Source organism: Corapipo altera, unplaced genomic scaffold (assembly GCF_003945725.1).
Source record: "Corapipo altera isolate COAL_440 unplaced genomic scaffold, ASM394572v1 48b, whole genome shotgun sequence".
Taxonomy (NCBI): domain Eukaryota; kingdom Metazoa; phylum Chordata; class Aves; order Passeriformes; family Pipridae; genus Corapipo; species Corapipo altera.
Genome location: NW_020884884.1, coordinates 12,376,033 through 12,402,376, shown reverse-complemented (window position 1 = coordinate 12,402,376; position 26,344 = coordinate 12,376,033). Strand labels below are relative to the sequence as shown.

The 26,344-nt window shown below is 40.9% G+C and overlaps 1 protein-coding gene across 3 annotated transcripts in view; it reads left to right on the top strand.

The window, feature by feature from the left end:
- Positions 1–26,344, top strand: part of DAAM2 (dishevelled associated activator of morphogenesis 2) — a 202,105-nt gene continuing 175,761 nt past the window's right edge. For 2 of the 3 annotated variants that reach the window (XM_027641235.1, XM_027641232.1), the window contains exon 1: positions 24,877–25,074. The gene's annotated coding sequence lies outside the window, so the exon portion shown is untranslated. Of the gene's footprint in view, positions 95–24,876; positions 25,075–26,344 lie in introns of those variants that run through there. The other variant, XM_027641233.1, reaches the window with a different exon arrangement.

Here is a 26,344-nt window from a genome sequence, read left to right as displayed (position 1 = left end):
GCAGTGCCAGAGAGAGGAGCAGCACAAGCATTTCTATGTGGATTACGGGACTGCAGAACAGAGAGGATCCACGCAGAGACACGGGTACTACAGTGTAAGTGCAGCTGCTGCAGAAAATCTTTTCAAGTTTTTGCTTTTTTGCAAGAACATATCCCTGCAAGTATGGCTTTTTTTATTTTCTTTTTTTTTTCCCCTTCTTTGAAATATCCTGAAGCCAACTTGGCAGCATACAGATTCAGGTTTAGCTTGATTGCATCTCCCAAAGGTACGCAGGGGCTGACAGTGCAGGCATTTGCACTCTTCTGCCTGTGGATGGAGGTGATGGGATGAGAAAGGTCGAAGGAGAGAAAGGAGGGGAAGGTCATATCTTTGGAAGACTATGAAATTAACTGAAATTCAGCTAGTTCATGTTCTGGTAGCAGGAAAGCAAAATCCCAAATAAGCTTTAGTCAAAACCCAACTTCCTTAGGCAACTCCACAATGTGGGATTTCTTTTTTAACTCTTAATACCCTGCCATACTGTGCAGCAAGCAGTTAATCTTTTCTTTTGAAGATGACGGGCAATATCCTGGCCCTTGACAATGAAGTCCTATCCCACTCTGTGTGCCCGGCTACTGAAAATAACATATCCTAACGCAGGTGTGGGGATTCACTTGACTAAATCTGACAAATTTAGCACCTTGAGCCTGTACTCACTTGATACTAAGGGCTTTCCAAAGAACCCACTGCTTCCACAGAGGAGAGGTGTCTCTCACATCCAAGACCTAGCTGTAAAAAGGTAATACATGGATAAGTCAGCTACTACAAGGAGAATTTCCCTGTGTAAAACTTGCAGAGGTGCTGATACAGACACATAGTCCAAGTCCCAAGTAAAATTCTTAGTAATTTTTTTTTAAACCTCAACAGTCCAGAGATTCCCAAACCTACTCTTTAAATAGGTGTTGTTTTCAGTGGGGCATACAGCTGTATTTATTTCCAATTAAAATTCTGTGCTGCATTCATTAAACTAACCTTACCTCCCCCACCTCACACCTGGATGTGCCTTCTTCATTCCTCAAGCAGAGATGGGAGTACTTCTGGGGACAGCTGCCTCCACAGCTGTCATCTTCATTGGCATCCTCTGTAATGAGGCCCATGACAGAAACAGCTTGCTTCCCCAAGTGTGTGGAACAGTTTGATGCCTCCTGTGTGAAGCTGACATACTTAGCAAGCACTTGTAACTGTAGAAAGCTCTTTGCCAGCAGGAGCATTGTTGGCCTGTGCAGTTGCTGGAAGGAGAGATGATGCCCTTGAGCATAAACACAAAGCTGGGCTGAGGAGCAGGAGCCATGTGAATTGCATAGTACAATGCACCATGCTGTTAGCAATTGGCTCCAACCAACAAGCTGTCACAAGAAAGGCTGCAAGTCAAGGTTCCCTTCATTGAGCTGTTCTGGTAATGGAGTAAATCTGTGAATACTTTTTCTTTTGAGGGTGGCAGAGTGGTTGTTGGGTTGTTGGGGCAGGGAGAAGGAAGTAAGGGAGGAAAAGTGCAGACTGGGAGGAGAGAGTTTTGCAGGGATCTCCACTGCAAAATTAAATTGAGCAAGTTTAGTTAGCTGTGCTGAAAGTAACTACAGGGTGATGTAACTACTGTGCTGGCTAATGTAATGGAGGCAGATGTTCAAGGTCTAATCCCCTCTAAAAGATGCCATGCCATGCCATGCCAAGCATGAGCAGGAGGAAAAACAACTATACTGACTGCATGGTGTAATGCAGTCTCAAATGCACATCCTGCAGAGATATAATTTGGAAGTGAAGTCTCCAGATTTGGAAGAAATTGTATTGGGATCTGAGCTGCTTTACGATGACATATTAGAATTCTTTTCCTCTCCCCAGTTTATTTCTCGTCAGGTTTTGTTTCCAGTAGCCTAGCATCTCCTTTTCAAGAAGCTGCTTTATTTTCTTAACAATATTGACTGGAAATGTAAAACTAAAGAAAAATCCTTAAGGGATGTAGTAACTTGTTAGAAACCTATATGCCCCAATAAAAACTTGAGAGCTGTCACAGCCATGACAAGTGTCTGGGACCCACAGACACTTTTTATCTGGTTCAGCAGTTAGTCTGTCTGAAGTGCATTTGGCAATACAGGATGAATATATAGAGAACTGCTGAAAACTGAGAGGGTGAGAAAAGGAGCTAAGGAGGAGATAATTCCATATTTGGGGTATTCTAATCTGACTGCTTCTCTTCTGTTTCATCAGTCTTCTCTCTATCCTCCAGCTCAGTATCCCACTTGTAAGCAACAGTACCTGCAGGGGTTTGCAAGTCTGGAAATTCCTCGTGGGCTGTTGTGTTTCAACAGGAAAGTTGCACACTGAGTGGAAGGATGGGAGGAGAAATGGGGAAGGAGATATTGATCTGGCAGGAGATAAGTTTAGTTCTAATGAGAATGCATGGGTTTTCTCTCAGGACCTCTCATCAGAGTTTGGACGACGTTATACAAGTTGGGAAATTGCTGGTTCTACTACTGGTGGACACTGACCCTGGAAGCAAGAGAAACAAACACAATATGGACAAGGCAGATAGCTTTTCAGTGTTGGAGCTTATGACAGTCACAGTGCAACCCTGAGGTTTTAAAAGTCTATATTATGTGTTATGAAGTGTAGTCTCATGGTTTCACAGAGCTGAGTAAGCAAATTCCCTGGATATCCTAGTGGCTTTACAACACTGTATCACTTGTCTGCTGCTATCGCTGCTGTTTATTTTAGTTGTGCTCCATATATGTAATTCTGTTCATCTTGAAATCAGTCACAGAAAGTTTTCTTGCAAAGTCCATCCAGACATGGTGTGCACTGACTGTACTTCATTGGCAGGGAAGCTCAGCAAGAGCTGAACAGCATCTTGAAGGCATCTCCCACATAGTTTGGTTTTGCTCCATCTGCTTTAGTTGACATAAAATTCCCCCAGGGTCCAATGGAATCCCAGAAACCCATCTAGTCCCTCCAGGCCAGCCATCTGACTTAGAGATTGAGCAATCAGGGGACACTATTTCCTGACACTTAGGGGAAGGATGTGTGGGAGGTTTGGCTTTCAGCACTTTAATTGCTGTGAATTTTCAAACCTGGGTCAGTCCTATGGAGAACTGACCCTCTTTCCCTTCCCTGCCCCTGCAGCCCCCAGGCAAGCACAGCATGTTCCTAAATTAAAAGAAAGCTGACCGCTCTGATTTTCATTGGATGAAAGAGTTTACATGTATTTTCCCATGCTTTTTGTTTTGTTGGTTATTGACAGTGGTGTCTTGTGTGGCTTTTCCGTTTACCAGTTGTTTTCCCTAATATCACACTCCTTGAAACTGAGGCATGTGCAGAAAACTGCTAGTTTTCAATAAAAATATATTAACATGCAGTTGGTCTGATTAATTTCTCATATTTCTGCAATTCCACCCAACAGTGAAGTTACTTCTGTTTGTCACAACTCTGAGTCATTATCAGGCAGAGGATTTTTTATCTTCCAAGCTCTGTGTAGGTATTAAATTTCATGATGCTATGTAAATTAGTTAAATGGGATTTATTGGGTCGGATTCTCAGCCACTGAATATAGGTATGGAGGCTCCAGTGTAGCTATCACAAATATGTCCCAGCTGAGGATTTAGCCCAGTGTCTTCATACTGATAGTAAGTGACCTGAGTGAGACACAGAGAGTGCAAGTCTTCTCTCATCTGTACTAGTCAAAGTTTTCTGTACCTCTGTATTGTTCAAGAAACTTATTTCATGCTTCAATTATAAATAAGTTGAAGTAACATCAGAATTTGGTCCAGAGAAACTGAGGCCCAAATTGTGCAAAGTAGCCTGTAATTTTGGCTCTTTATTTTTAGTGTCTTTCAAGACACCAAGACACTTAAAAGTTGAGACAGCCAAAATTATAAGCTGTTTTTGGAATGCTAGCCGAGGGACTTGAGCAAATCTACACAGTTCATTTGATTCTTCTCACATACTTTTTACAGCAGTGTAGCTCTCTGAGGGTCAGTAGAGCTACTGATGTTTTACAGCAGTAGAAGTCACAGAGGAATGTGTCCCATGTTGCCAGAAGCTCCCATGACCTCTGGTATGTCAGTCCTGTACTCATGTTCTGTTTCTCTTGACATGTCCAGAATGTACCCAGCTTTGTTTTGCTGAGAACTACGTAGCCACATGCCCATGAACACACCACAACCTGAGCAGTGCTATTGGTAGTATAGCCTCAAACTGTCTTAGTGCTGTGTGTTAAATATCTACTTGATAATGCTTAAACAGGCTTTTCCCTCCCTGAGGCTTTGCGTCTGCTTTGTTTGCTGCCCAAAGTTCGTGCTCCATATTAGATTTATATTTTCAATTTTCCACATGGTATTTCAACACTTGAGATTTTTGTCTCTCTGGTGATCTCTATGGTGTCAGCTAATGTCTTCTAATGGTAGTTTTCTAGACTTGGGACAACATGGAGTAACAAATCTGACCAGGAAAAACTTGGGGGTTTTGGATTTAGTAAAAAAGTTATTCTGAGAGTATGGCAGGCTTATACCAGTTATAAGTTAGAAATTAAAGACCTAAGGTAGAAAGAAGGTAGAAAGGGAGGAGATCAGAAGGCTTACTGGAATTCAAGGAGTGGGACCAGGAAATCAGAAGGATGTGTTTAGACTGCGTGAAAATGGAATTAGAGGTAACCTTGAGTAACTGAGAAAAACTTTGGCAGCAAGAGAGAAATAGGCTTCTTCCCTGAATAACAAGTGCTTGCTGACTTCCCAGTAATAATCACTGAAGTTGGTATTTCTGCTCATGAGCTTTTAAGTTCATATTTGCTTTTGCTGAAGAGTATTTTTCTCTTCACTTTGTCCCGAGATGACTTAAATCCAGGCAATCTATGTGCCAGCCCAGCTCTTTGAACTGGGGACAAAGCTGATTTGTGAGACCCAACAACTCTATTCTGTCTCCTTGGTAAATTTCTTTTTTAAAGGAGGCATAAACAAGGACTCATTTTTGCTGATATAGCTTTTATTATTCAAGGCAGTGAACTGGCCTGATTTGGGGGGCTTTGCATTTTGTTTGCTACTTGGAGGGGCAAACTGTTTAAAGAATTGAATTACTGAGCTCTGAAGTCTTAAGAGATGGAAACTTTCACAGTCCCCTGTTCATCTTTAAATAATGTGGTCAGGGGCAATTTAACTTCTTAAGATCTGATCTGGAGATATGTTCTTGGGACATTTTCATAAACTAAATATACAAACACATACACACAAAGGAGAAGGAACATTTCTGCCAAGGAGCACAATCCAGGTTGGATTTACTGTGAAGAAGTCATGCAAGAATATATTTCAGGGGTTTCATATCACATGTCAATATTCTCTTCTCCTAAGAAGAGCTGTGGGAAGAAATGAAAAATCTTGGAGGACAGGTCTGCTGGCAGCTATTAAACATGATAATCTGGCTGTACTCCCATCTCCAAGTCCTAAACAACTAAAAAGATTGAGGAGGGGTAGGATTAGACTATATATGGTATTTTTATATCCTTTCTCTAACCATCTGCAGCTGACCATTACTTGAAGATAGGGTAAAGGTCTAGATGGACTTCTGACTCTTTTTAGTCACTTTTATATTCCTGTGGTCTTTGAGAAAGAAAACACTGTGAAGATCCTCTAATGTTTCAGCTATTCCACAGGGTAGAAACAGTCATATATGTAAAATGTGGGCTGAAGAACCTGACCGGTTGCATCACAAACCTCTGGAAACTTATTCAAATTTTGGAGTTAAGTATCAAGAATACATGTGAAGAAACTACACCTTTATTTTTAGTGTTGTCTCTGTCTTTTGGATATTAAAAAAAGAGATCAGCATCTCTCCTTGTCCAGTGGTTGAAAAGTGGATTACAAGCAGTGACAATTTTTGTGGAAAAGATTTGATTTGCTAGCCCCCTCCAGTTATTTTTTGGAAATAATTTGTATTTTCATTTGCATTTAAACATTTCTCTAAATCTAAACATTTGTAACAGGCTTACTCATCAATAGTATGATTATTGCTAATATTTTCATAACTAACAAATATTTTGGTTCTTCCATTTTCCAGGAAAGCTCTGTGCTTTAAAAATAAAAAAAATTAGGCTATTTTAAAATGTTTCATGCTGGTCTTGAAAAATCGTTAATCTCTTTGCACGCTCTTGGTCCTGTACTGACTGCCATCTGTTTTCTTTCAAACCTTCAGAAGGCTGTGACAGAAATACGTGGGAATTCCATGTTGTTCTGCATTAGCCTGCCAATTCTGCTCCTTTCCTTGTCAGGTCAAAGTGAACAACCTTTTCAAGAAGGAATGAAACAACTGTGGAACTGTACAAGCATCTTTGCTTCTGCTGATCTGTGCGTAGAAGTTTCCTGGACTCTTCTAGAGGTGTAATGTGATTTCCCTCTAACATGAAGCTATTTTTTCCCCCAACTATGTTAGGACAGTCCAGTCCCTGTAAAAACATGTAATCAATAAATCATCAGCCTACAATACAGTAAATTCTGTACTTTACACTGGTTTAAGATCAAACCCTAAATACTGTGGGTATTTTATGACCATTAGGCGGATTGTTTCTGATAGAGCTGGGTCAATGTCAATGGACTGTTCCTACTCACCCAGTAGGAATTAAATGATGAGAATATTTTATTGTCTGCAATCATATACTATATAAACATGTGAGGATAAGTCACGTATGTGTGGCACATAGAGTTAGCAATTTATTCTTTGAGTTCAGAGCTTTCCTTTGGAAAATTCCAGGCACTTGACCAATACTAATGGATTTAGCATTTTGGAAAACCGAGGCACAGCTTTCTCAGATGCAAAGTTATCAGAGTCTGTACTATCATGTGAGTACTCACACTGCAGATAGGTTAGAGACCCATTTTTTTTCAGGTAACTTTATGTCCTCTCAAGTATTAGTGTTTCAAAACCATAGCAATTAAACTAAAATATATGACAACATCTTTATTATTATGTTGCACTTAGCCTCCTGCCTGGTAGACAAGCCATATATTCACCACAATCGTATTTCTCCCAGAATGCAAGTGTATCACCCTACTACAGAGTGGATACTTCTCCCCTTTCTTACTTCCTCCCCCATATCTGTGTTTTTGTTTCCCAGAGCCTATAGTTACAAGTCCCAATTCTTCTTCCTCCTACTCTCTACCCTTCATTTAGGTTTTTGCCTGGACTGAGAATATGGAACTCAGGTACTGCTGATACTGATTGTAAGAGAACTACCCTACTAAGCTGAATGGGTTTATTTGTTAGATAAAACAGCACATATGTGTGGAGAGGGTTTGCCAAGATATCATTCTTCCTTACAAACGTTATCAGGAATGGAGCCATCCGCTAGTGCAGACAGTCTTGGTTTTCTCACTGACTCACTGACCATTAGGCTGGGATGCCTGGACTGTGAGTACCTTGCTTAAATCCCTTTGGCAGAATCCTGACCCCTTCCAGGCAGGCGACCCCCATCAGCATCTGCACAACAGATGAAAGAAAGCAAGATCTTGACCAAACATGAGGGAACTTCAGTCCTTTGCTACTTTTGCAGCCGTGTATACAGCGGGAACCAATTAAACTCTTTCTAACTGAGTGCACAGAGAGACAGTTGGTTTTGTTCTCGCCTGTGCTCTGATCTGTCAGCATCCTCCTGCACTGTTATGCAGGGATAGAGTAATAACCATGCGAGGGCCCTGCCAGTATGAACTATCTTCCAACTGTGCCCTACTGAGATATGAACTTGCCCTCATTGCTTGTTTCATACTTTTACTGCCCTGTGGGTCAGGCATCCCAATGAGTGAATCTCTCTGGCTCTGTTATAGAGGTCCTGAAATGTGTTGCCAATGACAGAAGTACAAAGCTTGACCTTAGCCTTTCATCATCAGCAGGATTCAGGCAGTCTGTGTGAATGTTATGAAGTCTTTGGCACTCACCATTACAAAGTTATAGGGAGAAAAACAGATGCATTTTCTGACTAGGTGAAATTTTCCTTGGGGGACCCATGAATTGTTTTCCAGCTGCGTCTGGGCTTATCTAGAATAGCTTCATGTACCTGCTGGGGGAGATGTGTTAAGCTATAAATGTCCTGCTATGCCCTTCATGACACATTTTATGTTTAATCAGAGGCAAAATTTAGCAAGCAACTCTTCATTGCCTCATCCCCTGCTTATTTTCAGTGGTGATGTTTAGTATGTTCACATCTATTGGGACATCTCCAGGGGCCCATACTCTTTCTCATTTACACATCTGTTAGCGTAGCTAAGCTACTGTGAAATGGGAGCCTTATCTAAGAAAATACTAGCTGTAAATACAAGCTAGAGTTGACCTATCATAATATATTAACGTTTTCATATGGTATCACTGTAGTTTTATTAAGAAACAGTATAAGAATGCCACTTCATTAGTTTGAGTGTGTATTTCTTAACTACTGGCCTCGATTTCTGCAAGATATATCAACATACAATTCAGATTACATACATATCAATATTTTTTTATCATTTTGACATATATAAAAAATATCTGTAGCTTTATGTATTTTTATCCACAGAGTGGACTAACTTATGATTTCTAGAATCAGAGGCCAGGGAAATGATATTATACTTTTGTACAATCCAGTATCTGATTTGTCACTGCCACCTGCTTTAAACTAAGAATGAAAATGGCTGGCTTACTTCAGACTGGAAAACTTATCTAATTGTTTCCCACTGGTCACTTGAAAAGGCTCATGTTAATATGGGACAGTATTGGAATAAATATGCTGTGGAGTCTGCTGGACTACATGTCTATTACACAGTTGTTTGTGATTGTAGGAAACAGGACATGATGACCTTGTAGTCTTATACTGCCATGAATGGACATGACCCAGGACCCAATTGACCACCCTGCAGGCTCTGGTGACATGTGGGAGTGCAGCAAATTAAAATGGAAGCACATGGCAAAAATGTCCTCTCTGTGTTTTGCCTTTTCTTTTTTTTCAGAGATGTTGCCTTAAGTCTTTGATCCAAACAGGCTGCTGAGGAAATGTGTCTCTGAGCTATGATGAAACAACGCTAGGAAGGCTGTGTTCATTTCTGGGTACTTAATGCTAAGTGGTTACACAGTGAAGGGGAGAGATAGGCAACTGTCATTTTTTCTTTGAGCCCTCATTGGTCATGGTCTCTTGAGATTCTTTAGCTCCTTCAGGAATAAACAATTCACAAAGAAGTTAGAGGGAGCTGGGCAGTTTGTTGCCAGACTGGGGGGCAACGCCTCCAGGGAAATGGGAAAAACTCTCTGACTTCCATTAGGAATTATTCTATTGTTAATCTTGAGCTTGCTTCTGATGGCTGACTCCTGACATTAACTCGGGGTTTGTGCTTTCCAGTGTGTTATCTATCTATCTATTTGCTTGCTTGTAAAGGAGTGGCCCAGGCTGCATGGATGTATAAGCTTTATTCTCTAGGTCTCCTGTTCCATCTCTGTGACCCTAAATTCATGAGCTCTCTAGGTTCCTATATTTATTGCCTTTGGAATTTTAAAGCTTCTCACCAGAATTTTGGAGGCTTGTTTCTAGGGCTGGATTCTGCTATTTAATGTGGATCGTATGCACTGCATCTCGTCACACTAACAGGGTGGGGAATAATGAGCCCTGTAACCTCAGTGAAGCTCATGGAGAAATTCACTCACAGGTGTTGTAGAAGCAGTTTTCCCAGTTCTATGATACTTAGAAGCAGTCTAAAAAGTCTCCATGTAGAATAAGATGCCATGCTGGGTTCGTTTATCATCTCTGGGCTTCAGTTATATCTGAGCGTCCCATGAAGCTTCAGAGTCACAGTAAATGTTGTACTGCTCCCAGGCAAATGCACTCAGGCTGGAGTTTGTTCATCGGTCATTGTGCATGGCTCTTGAAACACCAAGCTCACTTTTACGTATTCACTGAGCAGAGACATGGTAATCACTGCATTATATTAGCGTCTGTGTATCTGACACACCCAGTGATTTGTTTGCAGACTTTCCCACAGCCTCAGAGTTGCCACTTCTTAGTTTGGGTCATTTTTACCATGACTGTGTCAGATGTCATTTTCCCTGCAGATATTTTTGGGTGTAGCTGATTGCAGCAGGGAGAGAGGACAACACAAATCTGCCTTTTGCAGCTCACCTGTGTTGTGTCATTAGAGAGCATTAAAGCAATCAAGCAGTTAGACTAGCTGATTATTGTGGGTGCCTTCCAACTGAACTGTTCTAATTCTGTTTCTCTTGCTTATGGGAGGTGTTTTCTCAGTTTGGTTTGGTTCACAGTTTTTTTACTAAGTACCTTCTATCCATATGTTTACATCTGTTCATTTCTTTTGTCCTCCTTTCTTTAACTGGGAGAGGAGTTTCATAGTCATAGTCCCAAGGACCTAATATGGCCTAATTATATCTGACCACATTGAACCCCTGGGCTAACACAGGCCTTTTATTTTCTTACTGTCATTTAGAATCAGTAGGAGAATTTCTTTAGACTTCGACTTTATTTGGTTTGTCTGATGTGTCAAAAGTCTGTGTGGTTGTATTTATTAGTATTTTCTGATTTTTTTTTGCCTTGTTTGACCTGTGTCAGGTATTGGAAGTTTTCTGCTGTAAAATATGTCAGAGATAAATAAACAGCCTCTTGTCCTGCTTGCTTTGCTAATTGTGCTGAGCCAAGCAGTATCTATTGGAAGGGCTTTGTCAACTCAAGGAAATGAGTTGTAGGTAGGAGCTTCGCTGCTGGTTTGGCCAATAATTAATTACAGGCTGCAGACTTCACAGGTCCCAAAAGTTAAGCAAACTCCATCTTGCTTAATACTTGGATAAGATACCAAAGGCTATACAAAGCAGTGCTGATCATTTAGAGGTGCGTGTCAATTTTGATTCAGTTTTAAGACCAAAATCTGAGGAATTTGATATTATAAGATATCAGAGTTTCTTGTCTGTGTTCCGAAGTGTTTTTGAGCACTAAACAAGTAATCTTTGAAGAAAGAATACAAGAGTTTGAACTATTAGAAAATACAACTTATGAAATAAAGTAACAGTTTGGGTCAGTACTGTATCTTGTTCAGTAATATGCATATTCTTAGGTACTTATAATTAATGGGACACAGTCTAATATGGCTTTGATTTTTAGTTTCTCTGTGTCTTACGGATACTTGTTTCTGACTCAACACAGATGCTGTCCTCTTCCAAAAAAAAATGTTAATATAGGTGGTCTCTTGGACTCCCCAGTTCTGTGTCTGGGAGTTGTGTTATACTGCTACAATTACAAGACCACATTTACAAAAATAATTCTTATCTGTTGGTGCTTTAGTTTTTGTGTTGAAAGTTTATATAATTTATGATGTGAACCAAAACACCTCTACTCAAACAGATTTTGGCTTTGGCCTGTAGGGCTTTTTTTTTTCCCCCAGAATTGGTGAGCATCCACATCACTGGTTGACTTCAAAAAGAGTTGTGGGTGCAAAGGCATTGTCACTTCACCAATGTCACAGGGATGGTCAGGATCAGAGCACCAAAGGGCAGTTTCTACCTCCAAGTAAATAAACACACATGACAAACTGGCAGAAACTTCTCAACTGTGGAGGCATCTTGTATAACTGCACCTTCAGAAATGAGTCTTGTCTTTCATAATAAGATTTAAACAGCTACCTTTTTATAATGATAATACGTATTGCCACCTGTGCAGTGATGGTAACTATCAAGGGAGTAGGAATTATTGTACACTACTGAAGGCATCTTTTTACACTGCAGTGATTGTTTTTAAAATATCACAGCTTGGGAATTGCTTGGAATGCTGCTCTTATGTTGAATTGGTACTGATCTACCTGGTTGCAAAGTATGAGCCAGTGCTTCTTCATTTTCTTTCCCACTTACCATGATTGGCTCTGTACCAGACATGGGTGAAGAATGCAGCAAGCCCTGCTCTTTTTCTTTTCTTTCCTTTTTTTTTTTTTTAAAATATATCCACTGCAATAAGTTTAAGGTTTCCTAGAAAACTCAACAGCTATAGAAAGCAGCATACTGGAGTGGCACCACAGCCTCATTCTTTCTTATAGTGTCAGCTGAATTGGCTAGGGAGTTCTGGCTGCACCTTTTCACAAAACCAGTGATTTCCCTGAGCTCTCATTAGCACACTCTGGTGACTGAGGTGCACCATGCTGAGCAAAACCTCCACATACTTCAGGAATAATGTAATGTAGTTTTTTGTCTGAGGTTTAAGCATGATTTGCCTAATGGTGATTTAGAACTGAAATAGAAGCAAGACTGGAGAAGTGGACTAAACATTTTTCTCATTTAGCTGAGTTGAATAAACACTGGAGACTAAGATGAGCGTACGCAGTCTGAGTCAGGCATTATTATCTTCTTTTAGAGAGTACAGAGTCAGAAACATGAATTGGCTTGCCCATGACTGCACAGAAATGCACACCTAGTGTCAGCATTACAGTTTTGTTACTCAGAAGTGCACAGATGTGCAACATGTATCGCACTTCTTCCCATCCCTAAGTGCCATAAAGACAGCTTGCAAGCAGTCAGGGGCATACTTTTTATTACCTTGATGACTTTCATGAGTATGGTTTTTTATTGTGACTTTCTTTTTAGTATAAAAATCATCATCAGTAAAGTAATGCATTTCAACATGCACATTTTCATCATCACTGTAAAAATACAGTTCCTCAAGTCTGAAAATTTTTGTACATGTAGAACTCTCTATTGTTGGCCCTCCTGGGTAAACCAGTACACACTGGTGGAAAGTGAGAGAGGACATATGAAGATTTTCAGAAGTAACTGAAAGAAATTTGCCTGGCTCTAGCAAATCACAACACTGAAAATGAGGACAATCAATTTAAATGAAACCAGTAAGTTCTAAGGGTTTAGAAAACTTCAGGTTGATGCTGAGGCTGAGACTTGCTTCCTGTCTCTTGACAATTTATAAATGCCTTTGTCTCTCTAGATGTTGGGCATAACTATTTGTGTCAACTTCCCTATGTCCCTTTGTAGAATCTGAAGGCCCTTTCCTTTAAAGCCTTTGGAATTTACATAACCCTGCAATTGTAGCAATGCAAAATGTGGCTCCGGTTACAATAACAAGGGTTTAGGGAGCGCAGGGAGAGATTGTAGCGGTAAAGGCATAAAAGCAAAACATAACAAAACTCTACATGTTGTTTTAATTTTCAGCAGCCACGTGAGAACTGTCCTGCAGTTCCTGTCTATAAATAAATCTCTGCCATCATAGGAAGACAAAAACCAAAACAGTTCACATTCCTCCCAAATTTTCTTAAGGTTATAAAAAGTAAAGGAATAGTAAATATTTCAAAGGCAGAGTGTGTCTTTGCTAAGGAATGTCAAATTATTATTCAAGGGGGCTGATATTTGCATCAAGTGAAGAAATTTGGCATTAAATCTCTTTTCCTGCTCCATCTCCGCCAGCTCTTTTGAGAAAACCACTTAGGAGTGCATATAGATAATGTGCCAGGTAATGCTGCTTAGAACTCCACACACTCACTGCTTTAGTGTCAGCTGGGCAGGAATTTTCTTTGAAATGAATGAGGATTGCACAGAAGCATGCCTGTTGCTTCTTGTCAAATGTTACATCCCGGTTCTCTTACACAGTATGTTAGGAAGGTGGAAACAAGGATCACTTCATTGCATAGTGAGATACTGTGGCACTGATAGATGTGAATGCAGAATCAAACAGACAATGCTCCATACCAAAAGTAATACTATAGAAATAAGCAGGCCTGCTTGGTAAGTAAGATTATAATTGTTACATGTAGCTGAACAAAGATTTGGTCACCTGTTAAAATCCAGTTTGTTCATCAGAATGAAAAAATGTTGCAATTGCAAGAGTCATGGAGTAAGCTACCTTACATTTAGACTCAGGCATGAGAAGATGTAATGCTCTTAGGGATTGCTCTTTAAGGAGTTGAAAGCCCCAGGGTAACCAGGACCATGTAAGGGTTTCTGTACATTGATGAGTTGAAAAGGTTTTGTAGAAATTCTTTCTAGGAAGGTAGAGGTCCAAGTCTACCATGTGTCAGTATGGTGAAGTCCCAGGTAGCAAGACTGGAGACTGGAAAAGAAATATCAACACCAGCAAACTGGGAAGGAAATGCGGTATGCAGGGAAACTGCTTTAAGTTGACCCTGAGCTGTGGTATTGCTTTAAATGGGCATGAGGGCTCCCAGAACAGAATATCTTTGCATTTCTGAGTGTTCCCTGGAAATCATAAAAAGGAAAAACTGCAGCAGAGGAGGAGCCTGATGTTGCTGTGAAATAGTTCTCCAATGATAGCATCTGCTTGACACTACCTCATTGTGGTGATGGACCATGAGCTAATTGAGAGCTTGCGGATAATAAACCAGATCAATGCTTTGGTGGATGTCTGCTATATATCAGAAGTGTGAGTAGAGGAGACCTTCTTTAGGCAACTCAAGGAGGCTCATGACCTCCTCAATGTCTGCTGGAAGAGCAATAGAGCAGAGCATGAGAAGCCCAGGAGGTTTCTGGAGTGATGACAGCTTCCTGACACAGATAATGGTTGAGCTGAAGACAGGAGTTGCTCTGGCATTTACAAACAAGGAAGAATGGTTTGGGGGGGTGAAAATCAAGGGTAGCTTCGGCTGCAGTGACCATGGGATGGTAGAGTTCAGGATCCTGAGAGGAGGGAGCAATACAAAAACCAGGATCACAACCATGGACTTCAGGAGAGTAGACTGTGGCCTGATCAGGGACCTCCTTGATGACCTGGATGATGGGACCAAGTGTACCCTCAGCAACTTTGAAGACAACATAAAGCTGGGAAGAAAAATTAATAGATAGATGGTTATACTGCTGTCTGGAGGCACCTCAGTAGGAATCTCATAAAATTCAACAAATTAAAAATGTCAGCTCCTTTTCCTGAGGAGGAAAAACCTCATGCATCAGTAAAGGCTGGGACCAACCCACTGGAAAAATGTTTTGTGCTAAAGGACCTGGAGTTCTGGTAGCCAACAATTTGAGTCTCAAATGTACCCTTGTGGCAAAGAAGGCCAATGGCCTCTGGACTGTATTAAGAAGAACATTGCCAACAAGTTAAAACAGGTGATCCTTCCTCAGCTTTTGTGGACACATCTGGAGTGTTGTGCCCAGTTCCACTGGGATTCCACAGTGCAAAAGAGTGATGGACACATAGGAGGGAGTGCAACAAAGGGCCACAAAGATGATTAAAGGGCTAGTATATCTGACATATGAGGAGAGACTGAGAGACCTGGGATTGCTTATCAATTTGTATGAATACTTAATGGTGGAGGGAGTAAAGAAGAGGGAGCCAGATGCTTCCCTATGGTGCCCAGTGGCAGGATGAGAGGTCATGGACACAAGCTGAAACATAGGAAATTCCATTTAAACATAAGAAAAAACTTTCAATATGTGAGTGATCAAAAAACTGGAACAAGTTGCTGAGGGAGATTGTGGAGGCTTCATATGTAGAGATAGTCAAAGCCTAACTGGATGAGGCTCCAGGCAACCTCCTCTTGTTGAGCTCGCATTTGAGCACTGGGTTTGGGGCAGATGATTACCAGAAATCTTTTCCAACTTCAACTGTTCTGTGCTTTGTCATACCTTAATCTATTTTTTTCTCATGGCTGAGTCAAAGCAGCTAAGAACTGTGATCATAGCTAGCACATACTATTTTGGGCCAAGTGCTATTGGGATTTACTGTCCAACGTCCTCTTAAAATAGGTCATGCCAGAACAAAAATCAGGAATTGTGGCGAAAGGTTTTTAGGGGGAAAGGGGAGTGGCAGAATTGCTTCCTGTGCTATATACAATTTGAGGTTGGATAGAGGACTTCACTCTCTTATGTTTCTAATGTAGTATCTTTCACTAGTATCAAATTCTTACAGAGGAAAAAAATAAAAATAGAGAGTCTGAATTTGGCCAATGTTGATAGACCTGTGTTAAACCTGATATTGCTACTTCAGTGGAAAATGGGGTTAATGAAGGGAGAACGAAGCCCTGTTTTTCTGTTATCCCCAAAAGACTACAGTGTCTATGAATAACCTTAAGGCACACATGGAGGAATTGACAATTCTAATGATGTTTCTCTTAAAACAGCTTAGTTAAATACCATGGGAAGCAAACAAGGAAAAGGTCGCTTTAATGGTATTTCCTAAAATGACAGTACGGCAGCATTTGTGGAATGTCCTGGAGCACAATCATTTGGCTTTAATAAAAAGTAATGAAAAAACCCAACAACAAGAAAATTAGCTGAATGATAAAAGCAAATAATTCATAACAGATTTCCTCCTAAATCCTGGAAGTCATCTGTCTAGAGCAGCTGATAGAAAGAATACAAAGCCAATAGTTCTGTATCAGCTGAAAACCATCTTTTATATGTTAATCACACTCTGTGTAGAAAAAATTGTTTCTTTTTCTTTATCTTCATCAGTGATCACTTATGATCCCTATAGTCAAGCTAGTGTGTAGAGTAACAAATCAACAATTTTTCTACAATGCAGATGCAATCAATTTGAAGATATAATGGTACATGTGAGATATTCATACTGGGTTTGATTGTAGAGTGTATTAAGATCACTGCTGAGTACTTCAGTAAAGAATCACAGAATCACAGATTTTGCTGAGCTGGAAGGGACCCACAAGGATCATCGAGTCCAGCTCTTGGCCCTGCACAGGACCATCCCCAAGAGTCACACCGTGTGCCTGAGAGTGTCATCCAGATGCTTCTTGAAATCTGTCAGGCTTGGTGCTATGACCACTGCCATGGGGAGCCTGTTCCAGTGCCCAATAAGTCTTTGGGTGAGGAACCTTTTTCTAATATCTGACCTAAACCTCCCCTGACACAACTTCAGCCCATTCCCATGAGTCCTGTTACTGGTCACCACAGAGAAGAGATCAGAAGCCTTTAAATGTTTTCCTGCTGCTATATTCCCAAATAGTATCTACTACCTGCATCTTCTCTATCTTAGTGTCAAGCATGTGCTTCAAATTATCCTGGTTGAAGACAAAGTTTCATCCAGACACTGGAAGACCAGTCTTTTATTGAAGTTAAAAGAGACCGTACCAGAACCTCTGTAGATATTTCTTCTGTAATTTCTTTTGAAAGTGAAAAAACATTGAAGATGCCTTTTATATTGATAGAAAGCTAAAAGGACCTATTTATTGCAATTGTTTCTCCAAAAAACCATCTCTTCGGTCAAATCAGCTGTACTAACTCATCTGAAGGAGGCTCTTCCTACACTGTGAGAATCTGAACTGAACAGAGATCTACAGAGAGACAAAGCAGGGCAAGTCAGAAACTATGCAGATCATCCAAGTTAGTTCTGATTTGCATATAGGGAATAGGAGAAGAACAGAATTTTAGCTATCATTTCTTTTTTCTTAAGCATGTATGATGTTATCTACACTCAATAGGCAAGAGGAATCTGCCTATTGCAAAGTGGTGAGGTGGTTTTTCAGCTTTAGAGTAAGGTTACAGCAAACAAAACCTCACTATCCCCCAGTTATGGAAAAACAAGGTGTGTTTAGAAGCAACAGATATCCTAATGGCATAAAAATTGTAATCTGATACCCTATCTGTCTCTTTACCCCATCACCATTTCAACAGAATAGAACTTATATATAGACCATGCTACAAGTGTTAGTCACACTGTTACTCAGTCTAAGTATATTAACTTGCTTTTGGTTGTAATTATTGTCTAAACTGGAGGCATTTCTTGTAAATTAGTAAATAGGCTTATTGGAAATGGTAATTTAGTAATGTTCTTGATTTTATGCTCTATTTTTCATCTACCTTTCCTTATTGTATTCTTCGTTCTTCCAGTGTGACCAACAATTAGAAGAAAACTTAGTGTCAGCGTCTTTCTCCTTAGTGCAATTTAGAATCCCTCAGTGTTTTAGTCTATTAAGAACTTGTGCATTCGATTTGTGCATGAAGGCTAATTACATCTAGTGTGTCATGATTTTCGGTGTCCTTTCTATTTCTCTTGTAGTGCTTGCAACAGTCATTTACAGAGACAAAATAATGTGAAACCTTTTCTTTCCATGATATTTTCACTCTACAGGATCTGAAATACAGTGAAGTCCTATTAACCAGTTCCCTACTGACTCCAACTCTGCAGTAGTATTTGCATAAGTGCAATGAGTGTAAAGTGTGGCTGAATTAAAAATAGTCATACTTCTGATGCACTGAGCAGTAAGTTTCCTGTAGTTGTCTTCATAGGCATGATACTCTCCCTCGGTCAATATCCTAAATGCTTTCCACTACTGTTACAACCTCACAGACAACCAATACAGAAAATACAAGTGCTAAACTTTAGGTTCTGTTATGTGAAATGAAATATGATGTCTTGCTCACAGCTCCAGTTCTCTAGCTATGTATGAATATGTATTCAAGAGGAACAGATTTACTCCCCATAATTTTAAAACATTACCATTTTACATCTTTGAAGTCTTCTGGAAAACTGACTAATTCATTCTTGATTAGCTACATCCCTCTAGGTGACAAGTTTCTGCATGTGCAGCGGTTTAGAAGCAAACAATGGTTCTAGGAGCCCAGTCTCTGCGCATGAACATCTTGCATAGAATCAGGGCCACTACCTAGTTAAATATGTGCTGCTCTCTTGGCACACACCAAGCCTCCCTCTGGCTCAGACTACCACGACAGAATTAAGCCTTGCAGAATCTGGGTGTGCCCCTCTTCAGTCAACTGCTTCACAGAGAAAGCAATGTATTTTGTGTCTCCAGAGCAACCCAGTCTTTCTGGTAATCCTACATATATTACTTAGCACCTCACTGGAGCATGGGTGCTCTGCATTCCCAGTAAACTGAACACTCTTGCCAAGTACAACAAAGATGGCTTACATCTTTTTTCTCTCCTGTCCTCACCCTTGCAGTCAAGCAGATTTCCAAGAAAGCAATTCAGCATCCTTTGCATAGAAATAAGGAGCCACCTTTCCGTAGGAACATTGTCCCATTTCCAGGACTCCTAAGCTTACAGGAATGCCTGTAAAGAAGGTCAAGTGTTCTCCAGGAAAGTCTGTGTCACAAAATAGGACAGATTCAATGTGATGGAAGTTCTGTCTAAGAAAAATCAGGGCAACTTAACAGTGGTGTAATGAAGGGAAGGGAAAAACACTTGAAACAACACAGAGAAAAACAAACCAAAACACCAAAGCCCCCAAAGCCAGAATAAAGAGCCTGGCCATCAAATACTGAAACTAAATGTCATTTGCAATTAATTGCTATAATAAGGTCAACTGCCTTCCTGGTTGATTTCAGCTTCTTACTAAGGGATCAGTGCTGATGATTAGTTTGCATGTAAACTTCAGAAAACATGAATAATCAGAGTTTACCAAGCCACACCAATGGTAACTAATCCTTCTGGCTCTTCTGCAAAGAATACACAGTAAGCAAATGTTGTCCCCTGCCCAGCATCAGAGATGGAGCCAAGACTTGTTCCTCCAGGTACCTTTTTCCACTGAGATGCTACAAAGCAGTTAGAAGCACACGGAACTGGCAATATTGAAGTCATTTTTGAAGGAAGTGAGTTTCCTAGCTAGAATAGGAGCAGTGTGATAGCTCTGTCCCCAGTTCTGTAAAGAGGAGGATTTTTAGCTGGAGCTCCATGCCTGCTAAGCAGCTGTTTCAGGATCCATTCGTAACCAACTATCTTTTACAAAATCCCAAGGCTGTTTTAACTTAGCATCAGTTTTAACATACCTCCATCAGCTTATAAACCACAGAGTTAGAAGGGCAGTTCAAAAACTGACATTAGTTCTTCACTTTGGTTTTGTGCTAACCAGATGTCAACCAGAGTAAAGGACCTGGCCTAGACCCTGTGTCAGAATAAGAAGTGGAAGTAGCCTTTCTCTTTCCCTTTGCCTTTCCCTGTATTGACATTGTTTTGATTTTCCTGGAAGTCACTGAGGTCTCTGTGTTCATGACTTCAGATATCTGGGTTTGAGTTGGGCTGTTATCTGAAAACAGAGATACACTTTGAAGCTGTTTGAGAAATACTAAGCAAAACTAAAAGGAGAAATGAAACAATTCCTGTAAAAATTTCACTTTTTTTTTTCTATTTTACCCTTCAGTTGGAGTAAAGCAGACTTTCACTTTCTAAAAGCTTTTAAGTGTCTCCTTTTTGAAGGGTAAATATCCTTCCTCTTTCCATAGCTGTTATCGAAGAGGCAGCAAATACTGATTTTTTTCTTTCAGGCTGGCATGTTCCCTTGTCAGCAGGCAACTTGTGCAGACCACTCACTAAATCTTAAGCAATACAGGGGTGAGTATTATAACGGGCTTGAGAAGCCAGTGAAAGAGAAGGAGCTGTAAACAGGGAAAACATAGGGAAATGGGTGAAAATTGAAATGTGCTGCCTCCAGGAAGGTCCAAACCAGCATCTTACATCTTGTTATGATAGATACAGATTTTAATGTAGTTGTAGTTGATGTAAATTCTGTGGTGTGGGCCATTTTATAAAATGGAAACCAAATATTTTTATCTAACAACAATTGGTAGAAGTAGTTTGATAGCTAGTACATTGACTTAAGGCATTGTCAGGAAATAATCTTCATGCTGTATGCCATAACTTTCATTAAATGCACAATTCTTGAAGATCTGATAAGGTTTAGTTTCTAGGAACCAATTTATTTACCTTAAACATTTTTTTTAAATTGAGAAAATAAATTCACCAAAAATATATGTTTGTGCTGGGTTTGTAGAGGCAGCTAACTAAAACATATTTTTCCACAGTGTCAGGAATGCTGCAGAAAAAGAAAGACACCAGCAATATATTAGATTCAAGCTAGCCTTAAGAGCAATAAGTTCTGTCACAGTTTCACTCAAATATCTGTATGAATACTCATGTGTAAGTGCATACATGTGTGCACAGGTATGTGCACGCATTATGATTCATCAAGTGCAAAATAATCTGGTGGCATTAACAGTCTTAGTGTTTAATTAATAATGAATGTTATTTCAGATGAGCATTGTCCAGATCCCTACTTTTTTAAAGTTCCAAGCAAGCTCTCAAAACCATGCATCAACACATTAAAGATGTTGGTTAGGATTGAAAAACTTTAATCGGAAACTTTAACCCTGAATTGGAGCATAGTTCCATTCTTATTCATCTGTCAGTCAGTGAGAGTGGAATCCAGCCCTTAGATTTGATGGTGTGGTTTGAGCCAAAAGATAATAATAATTTTAGAAAAATTATATTAACTAAATGAATGTACATGTATTTCTATTGTATTAGCTATATATGCTTCATTTCAGCCCCTCAGAAACAGGAGAAAATTTCTTGTGGTTTGTTGATAAATAAGGATAGTGATGGTTCCAACACAATTACATCCAGTGTCAGGGTATAGTAGCAGTACTGCTCTACATGTCACACTCAAGAGATGCTGAAAACATTGTGTGGCATTTCAGAGACCAGGGGATATGTAGAAAAAACCTCTTGGAGAGGGTATGAAAGTCTTGCTGGTTCTGTACCCTGTGGTGACCGAGCTGCAGACCCTGTGGCTGCACTTGGGTGGTGGTGTCAGGCAAGGCATGCAGCCAAGTGCACAGAGGCATGGTGTTTAATCTCATTGTCAGATGGAGCAGGCAGCCTGGCACTGTGTCTCCTCTCACAATGGGCTCTTTTGTTGTTAGATTAATATATCCATGTCCTTTTGTTTTGACGAGGGATCTAACAAAGAGTTTATATCTCCAGAGGTGGAGCAACATCTCGGAGAAGCTTTTGCTTCTGCCTTCTGAAGGGAATCTGCTTTTGAGCAGCAAATAATCTGTTTGGTTTTGTATGTCCCTTTCACCTTGTGCCTTCACTCCTTTCTATTCTGGGCCCTTATATACAGCTTTTTGGCTTTGACCTTGGTCTTCGCTACCTAAAAATGCTTGTCAAAATAGGCAGGTGATTTCTTTAATCATTTTATTCCTAAATTCAGAAGGAGCTGCCTTTGTAGGTATGTTTGTGCTGTCTTGGAAAATAGACCTTATGCGATACACTGTTCAGAAAGACAAATGCAGCTTTTTCTTTCTTGGCAACTTTGGCATGACTTCTGGCTTTTCTCTCCTCTGTAAGCTAAAATGCCAAAATAGCTCCTACTAAATGTCCCTTCTTGATTACTCTGCAGAATCAAACATTTTTGAAAACTGCAACACTTCAGTTTTCACTAAGGTATCTCCAATTCGGTATTTCATAATGAAATGCTGGCTTCTTTGTCAGCTTTCATCCCAAGCCATTACTAATGTAAGTAGAAATATGTAACACCAGAGTTTAATGTACCTTTTTTATTGGGGAAACAAAGTCACAGAAAGAACAAGTAATTTAGTTAGTTTCATTTACTGATGACTAAATATCGAAGCATGCAGCAGAATCTGAATTCTATGTCCTTTATTTAATATACTACACATTTCTCCTACAGCCAGTAATAGAAACCAGGACTTGTACTGTAACCATGAGACAATGCTCTGTCAATGGAACATCCAGATGCTGCAGTGAGAGGGGGGCAGCTTTCACATGGGATTATGAGGAGAGTAAGGAGCAACATACGTAAGGAACAGCAGATATTCATTTTTTATCTTAACATTTATGGTGATTAGATCATTCTTCTAGTGGCACAAGCCTGTTTCCTGCTAGGCACTTTCTGGTGGTTTGCATGTTCTTATTTTGTGTGTGCAGAGCAATGGAGCATCACTTTAGCTCCCCCCAGCCCCAGTTTCTCTCCATCATTGGTGTCTTTGCCATTCAATTCCCCATCCACTGCAGCACCTTACAGTGTTGTCTCATAGATAGACTCTTCCTGTTTTGAACATATCCCAATAACCTTAGCTAAGGTATCGAATGGATGACCAGCTTTGTCTTCAAGATGGGTGTTTTGTTAACTTTTAACTAATGGACAAGGGCTATTTACCTTGGTTACATTGTATCATAATAAATGGTTCACTGTCCTAAGGTGACAAGGGAGATAGCATTGGACATGTGAGCCTGCCTAACCCTTGTCCCTTGGCCTGCTGCTGCAAGTTAGTTTCTAGGGCTGCATACAGTTCTCTGGCTCCAGAACCTTGGCTGGAGGAAGGGGAGAGATGGAAGAGAAGGAATCAGTTTATCCTTCCCTGGTCTCCTTGCAGTTCTTCTTTCCTCTTCCAATGAGCAGCTGAGAGTATAGAGGGGAGAAGGGAAGGATCAAGACAGTTAGGTGGAGCTCAAAAGGTAGAAATCAGCTACAGAAGTACCTGGCAGAAGGGGGAAACAGGGAATAAATGGGAAAGGACTTGGAGGATGAGATGAAAAAAGTGGTGGGAAGAGATGTGAGTGGAAAATGAGGATTAATAGGACAACAGATATGTGTGAATGGAGGGGAGGACAGATGTAATTGTAAGGTCTCTTCTACTGTAAATCACATGTAGTTTGCATGTATAAATCACATAAAACTTTCCCAGGCTTTATGCTGAAAAAGGCAGGAACATAATACAGCTCATGCTAGAGGAACGCTGATGGGTCCCTGTGGTTTAATACAAGGCTAATAGTGCTGAACATTATAATTTAGTAATGTGGCCAAGTGGTTGCTTTGCTTATGGGACAGAAGGTATACATGCTAGTAGTTAGCGGATACCTACTGAGCCTGTTTGTGATGGGCAATTATCATTAAAAGGGCTGGATTGCTTTGTACTCATCTCCTTCTCCATAGGACCAAAGAAACAGAAAGACACCATGGCTTGCTAGCAGTTTGTAGCCATTCTCTGCTTATTGTGCACTGGTGTAAGCTAAGGCAGAGAGGACAGGACAGTGGTGACTTGGCCTCATCTTCTTTGGTTTGGCCTGCCAATTTGAAGACAGTATTTTTCCCCTGTAACTTGCTTTCTCTAGATGTGTCACTAAAGATACATATATTCATGTGTATATATGACTTTGCCTTGTGATATGTGTTGATTGGTGTTGTCATCATGAGAGTTCAGTTATTGTAATGAAAACAAATGACTTACACATACAGAGAGCAAACCATATATTTCCATGAGTTAAAAAAAAAAAGAGAGAGAGATTTTGCAGATGGTATTACTATCTCTGAATTTCAGTGTTTCTGTTTAACAGAGAATGTGGTTTCTTCCACTGCAGACAGCAACACACACGAGGCAGACAACTCCCCCATGTTAATCTAGCTATTAATATCAGATATAGTTGAAAGGGAAGTCAGAAAACAGAACACATGTTAGAAACAGTGGTTTACACGGGATTAAAGCTATCTAGAGAAAGGATGCAGAGGAAAAACTAGGAAATGAGGGCTTTTTATTTAGCTAAATCATATCCTCTCCATTACAGGGAATAAAACCTCTAAAGGTCAAACGGAGCCGAATGTCCAGGGGTACCCCTGATGCCAGTGCCGCTGCGTACCATGGGCTGAGGACAGTGTGCCACAGCGTAAGGCACGGAGCGGGAGGTTGGAGTGGGTGCACTGCACCCCACGGGGGTCCCAGCGCCCACGGCCCGGGGAACGGGGCAGCCCCCTCCGCCTCCTGCCCCACCGGCGCTGCGGAGGGTGTGAAGTAAGCAAAAATTAAAAACCGCAACACGTGAGAGCCTTGAAAGGAAAGCTGTGTAGAAGAGTGTTGTTCTTGCTACCGAGGTACGTAGGAAGCCGCCTCGCACGGCGATGGCTATCGGGGGGTGGCGGCGGTGAGCCCCCCCCGTCCCCTCGCCGCGCCGGCCCGAACAGCGCCGGTCGCTCCCGGCTCCGTGCGCTCCTGCCAGGCCGGGGCTGGTCCCTTTAAGAAAGCACAGCACAGTAGCAGGGGCCGGCCCTGCCTCCCGCAGCCTGCAGCGCTGGAGCGGGGCTGGGGAATGGCAAGCAGTTCCTGGTCTGGGTCCGAGGGAGCGCACGTAGCAGCAGCAGCCGCTGCCGCCGCAGCAGGAGCAGCAGCACGCACCCCAGCTCCACTAGCCCAGCAGCATCCAGCGTGGGGATCAGCGCTCTGCCTGGCTCCCTGACACGGGATGGACGTTCCTGAGCACTGAGCTCAGCCGCTGTAAAAAGCAAGTAGGAAAATATACAGCTGGATGAAATTGGTAAGTCAAACTAAAGTCACATCCTCCTCCTTGGGCTGCAGTTTTTCTTTTTCTTAATTTGTAATGTTCTTTACAAGCAATTTTTTTTTTTTGATCTTCTAAGTAGTGCAGCTGGGAAAACATGGAGGCAAAATAAAAGTGTAAAAAAAACTTGGAGGATTTGTAGGTGTTTGTGCTCCTGTTTTTTTAAAATCCTCTTTCCACATTGACGCTTTGCTGCAGGAGTGAGGAAGGAGAAACCAGCAAGTGCTTTTGCATGTGGGGGGACAGAAAGCTGGTACGAGTTGTAATTGGCTTTTCTCGCGGAGATGATTAAAGAGGGATATTTGAAACACACGCACACAAAAATACCAAACCAAAACAAAAACCCCCAAACTTTCAAGAATCTTGAAGTGACTTGTCTCTTACTTTTCCAGAGTAAAAACAAGTCTCATGTTAAAGAGTTTTAAAACGCACTGATATTTGTGCAACAGAAATAAGAAACTTTTAAAAACTGTGTTAGCACTGTGAATCCCCGTGCCAAAGTATCGCCGGGCAAATGTTGTATATATTTGTTTAAATTTAACTAAATCCATCGGCAGCCCTGGGAGGGCAGAGGCACGAGATGCCATTTCCCCTTGCAGTGGACAGAGGGCGCTGTTGCTGCACCTGGCATCAGCCTCCCTGAAATGGGGAGCTGGTAAAAATTGAGTAGAGGCAAGATGTTTTAAGCAATTAAACCAGAAATTGTTCACACGTGCAGAAAGCTCCAGTACACAGTATCCAGTTATAGTAGCCAGTGTTTTGAGTTTTTGTTTCCTTAAGTTTTGAGACAGTTCAGTTTTTTTGTTTGATTGTTTAAGAGATTATCTGAATTATAAAGAGAAATGTATTAGAGCCTGGTTATGACCCTGTTATTTTTTCTGGAGTGTTTTTTGAGGTCAGCCTAGATTAAAAAGGGAAGGGAAAGTGTGGAATATCTTGATGGCAGTGTTACTCCAGTAGTGATGTGGGAGATGAGGAAGAACTGTCACTCAGTGTTGATCAAGTTGCAGGCTGGAGTTAGACATCTGACATGACAACATATCCTTTGTATCCAGTACAGATGTGTGGCAGAGGCTAGAGACCTATAAGCTGAATAAGACTGGTAAACCCTAATGACTGAACTGCATATTTTCAAGTAGTTTGGGGTAAGGGGGAGGGTCATGTCCAGGTAGCTTTGCTCATAGAAATCTCAGTACCACTACAGGTACAAGAGACTGATACTTCTGCCTTATTTTACCCACATATA